Here is a 4,177-nt window from a genome sequence, read left to right as displayed (position 1 = left end):
CTCAAGAGTTTACCTTTCACAGATGCGCAAAGATGAATGTTGAGGGTGCACGCTTCAAGGCGCCTTACAGTGCAGGGAGTGATTAGAGACGATTCGTGACGTGTGCTCGTTCCCATATACCGTACGCCCCGGGTTGCAGTGCTAGGATGACGTCCAATACCGCTTCGGCACGTAACGGCATTATATTCAAGTGCAGGACATAAGGGTTTTATTTTGTTCGTTTTGTTCTGCTCTGCTTTGCTTTGTTTTGCTTTCCATGGCGTTCGTAAGAGCGTCAATAAAAAGGCGATTCCTGCGTCTAACACGAATGTAAGAGCTATTTCAAGTGCGGCTTCTAAAATGCTTGTAGACATTTGTCTGTTGTTGATTGTTTTTTTGTGTTTAACAAAGTGCCATTTTCCTGTCCGGACGGGGAGACTTTATCATTCCCACATGAAGCAACCCTTAATTCCTCGGAGGCGTGTCTGTCTGCAAGGTTTGTATTTTGGAAAGGTTTTTTTTTTTTAACGGAGAACGACTTTGAAAAAGATTTACGCCGGCGTCTCGCGATCCATGTGAGATTGTAGCAAGAATGCAGCAATAACAGCGTTTGCTGTAGTCGTGGCTGAGTGGTTAAGGCGATGGACTACTAATACATTGTGCTCTGCATGCATGGGTTCAAATCACACACTTGTCGCTCTCCATGTCTTACACGTGTGGTACTAAAGCAGTACGTTTTCCAGCGGTGGCTGAACATGGTATAGTAGGCTAACGTTGGTATCAAGCAGTGACAATAACAGTAGTTAAGTGCCGCTACTGCCAAGTGACTCTGGGTTGAGCCTGTGTTTTCATTTACTTGCAACGCAAATGGAGAAAGAGATTTTTGACAGTCTCTCGAGAGACTGCGCTAGTTGTTTAGAGATAGACTTTGTCAGTTCCCCCTGGAATGATGGCCTCTCAAATAGTTTGTGATTCCTCTAGACGTTTATACAGTAGAAGCATGGTTCGTGGCTTAAATTCAAGCTGACCAAGACTTAGGAAACGAGTTAGAGGTCTGATGCAGAACTGCGAATTCAGTGAACGGGAACACTACAGTACATTGCACTGCATGTGTGAGGAAAGCTGCCCACTTCAGTCCCTTGTCGACCGAACAGAGGACTGTAAAGGATACCACCAAGAAACTTTAGGATGCTGGTTGGAATTCAGCTCCAAAGAAGCCCCTTTGGATGTTATGTCATCAAAAAGTAAGAACAACGAATCTCCCTTTGATCAAAAGCGCAACAAAACTGTTTTCTGTGGAGCAGGTTTCAGACCCGTAGACCTGTTTTATTTTTAGGGCAGGGCGCATTCCCAAACGCGAATCTCCTTTTTTAGAAATGCTTTGGGCGGCGTGAAGTGAAAATAAGAAATGAACTCCAGATGCACATGGAAGCAATCAAGTGTTTCATCCGAGCTGTTTCAAAACTGCTCAAGAGCTTTCCTTTCACAGAGGCGCAACGATTAATGATGGCGGTGCACCCTTCAATGCGCCTTACAACTCTAGGGAGTGATTGAGACGATTCGTAGCGTGTGCTCATTTCCCTATATTCCCCGTGCTGCAGTGGTAGGATGACGTACGTTACTGCTTCGACACGTAACGGCATTATATTCAACTGCAGGAGCTGAGGGCTTTCGTAAGCGCGTAAACCAAAGGCAATTCCTGCGTCTAACACTAATTTAAATGCTTTTCAAAGTGCAGTGTGGTGCAGCTTGTAAAATCCTTGTCCACATTTGTGGTTTGTTGATGTTTTTTCTGTCTGCCAAAGTTGCATTTTGACATCAGGACGGGGAGACTTTATCCTTTGAACGTGAAGCCACCCTTAAACCCTCGGAGGCGTGTCTGTCTGCCGGCACGTATTTTGTCAAAGGTATTTTTTTTTAACGGGGAGCGACTCTGAAAAGGTTTCCCCAGCCACCTCGCACTCGTGTTAGATTATAGGAGGAATGCGGCAGTGGCAAGCTCGCCGTAGTCGTGGCCGAGTGGTTAAGGTGATGGACTCGAAATCTGGTGGGGACTCCCCGCGCAGATTCAAATCCTGCCGTCTACGGCGTCTGCCGCCTGTTGTAGTGTGCCTGTGTGGCAGAGGCGAAGTGCCGCTTCTCCTTTTCTGGTTCTAGAAAAACGCTAAATCGCTTGGACCCGCTGCCATGGAAATCAATTCTTCAGATAACCACACATTTTGCGTTCGCACGTCTGGTGCTCTACTTATGCCTTTGAAAATCGGATCAATAAAGCTCAAAGAACCGACAAGATAGGTGCTCGTAAAGCACGCAGTAAAGAATTCTTATCAGCGAGGGTTTCAGTGGGTTAACTGAGGAGAAGGCGTGATCGCTAATTGTTGAGTTTTTATTTGGTGTTAGAAACACTCTTACTGTGCATGAAGTGCAACAAATGTAGCCACAGAAATTGCATCGTGCTTTCATTTATGCTATTGCAGACACCAACGTTGCCTAGATAGAAAACCGAAAAAGCCGTGGGTTTGCTTGCCAGTCTGAAGGATCTCTCTTCGAATCTCTATCATTTGTCAATGGAAGTAAAAGGCGCTGCAATCTGATACGTTCACATTCAAACCCTCAGCTGTTGTTCGACTTTATTTCTTGACTAATTATAACTGAGTGTCGCATGAGCAGTTACGTAAACTTGTCTGCTATATTTGAACACAAATGCCGTTCTTCAATTAAAACTAACAGTACATTGTCAGGGACATTCAGTTATATACAAACAAGAGACAGACGAGAATATTTCTACCTTTCATGTGGACTACGTGTTGACTTACTGATCGGAATAATTGAAATGTTCGGGTTCATAGCCGATGCAGTGCGTGCTAATTAGAACAGCAACGCTGGGCTCTCAGCACCGTACTGAGCCCAGGTGCAGTTCATTTACATGAAGGAAATCTCGTACTGGGTACGATTACACCCACATACAGTAAGTAGCACAGGCTACTTAGGGAGTAGCCTGATGCGTTTAAAAGTGACCCGAGCCAGGCAGGAGTCGAACCTACAATCTCCTGATCCATAGTCAGACGCGTTATCCATTGCGCCACTGGCCCTGGTGTCACACTGCACGACTGCAACCCAGTGAGCTCAGCACTGCAACTAGTAAAACATTACCCCCGGTCCATTCTTTTCCAAAAGTGAGAAACACCTGTTTTCTACATTGTGTCTGTTTAAAACCATATCTCTTTAAACCAAACCAAGAGTTTGTCCTTTGCACTGATATTCTGATTCATTTCGATTTCAAAGAAAAAAAAACCACTTTCTTCCAAAGCATCATAAAATTGTCCCTTCTTCCAGACTCTACTTCTCTCTTGTAGTAGTACAGCAGACCTTTCCAGGTGAGCAGATCACAGAGTCCGAAATGAGCTTCCTCCATCCAGCAAAGTACCTGAACATGACTCTGTCATCATAAAAGCACCCCTGTAGTAAAGCAATTAAATCCGAAATCAAGAGGGCAATTGCCTACTGAAGTTCAAGAACTCATCAATTTTAACCTAGCAACACATTAAAGGCTGCATCTATACAAGTACGATTCTAGAAATGCTCACCAGATTACGTTTTAAGAAGGAACTGCGGCTCAGGTTCCGCCGAGATCTAAACTCGGATGGCAGGATTCAGAGTCCAGAGTTTGGACGGGTGGCGCACAGAGGGTCCATATACTGTAGATCCCTCAGTGATCTTCCGCGTGTTCAAACCGCCAGCGTGTGACTCCCCTGTCCCCGTGACCTCATTGCTCTGCTCTCGCCTGTGTGCAACCGAGCCCGACTCACGGTAAAGTGGAAAAAAAATGCCCTCAACGTGTGATTTACTCTGGAGCGAGGACAGATGTCACCTTCTTATCATTGAACAGGATGTATGTGATGTGGCGACTAGGTTCAATTTTTTATCCTCTTTAAAAGATTAAGGACTGGGTGAGCCTGATTTACCACCCTTTCAGCTAAGAACCCGACGTGCGGACCGTTTAAGCTACGTAGACTCGGTCGTTTAACTCTTCTCCATTAGCAGGGTTAAGGTTAAAGAAAAAACATTGCTGACTTCTTTTTTGTTTTCCAGCCGCGAGCGCTGATTAGCAAGGTTTGCATTTCATGTTTTGCAAGTTGCATTCTAAGAAAAACAAGTCGTTCAAGACAGGAAATGAATACTTGCATTTAATTAAGTC

At 44.9% G+C, this 4,177-nt stretch overlaps 2 non-coding genes across 2 annotated transcripts; one reads left to right on the top strand and one right to left on the bottom strand.

Annotated features, from left to right (window-relative positions):
* Positions 1-1,984: 1,984 nt before the first annotated feature.
* trnas-cga (transfer RNA serine (anticodon CGA)) lies at positions 1,985-2,066 on the top strand. Its single transcript has one exon. It is a non-coding gene; the product is annotated as a tRNA-Ser (tRNA).
* A 932-nt stretch (positions 2,067-2,998) lies between these two features.
* trnah-aug (transfer RNA histidin (anticodon AUG)) lies at positions 2,999-3,071 on the bottom strand. The gene has a single exon. It is a non-coding gene; the product is annotated as a tRNA-His (tRNA).
* Positions 3,072-4,177: the final 1,106 nt, after the last annotated feature.

This window comes from Atractosteus spatula (assembly GCF_055471065.1).
Source record: "Atractosteus spatula isolate fAtrSpa1 chromosome 16 unlocalized genomic scaffold, fAtrSpa1.hap1 SUPER_16_unloc_2, whole genome shotgun sequence".
Classification (NCBI taxonomy): Eukaryota; Metazoa; Chordata; class Actinopteri; order Semionotiformes; family Lepisosteidae; genus Atractosteus; species Atractosteus spatula.
Note: the sequence above shows the minus strand (reverse complement) of the source record. Positions and strands in the feature narration are given on the sequence as shown.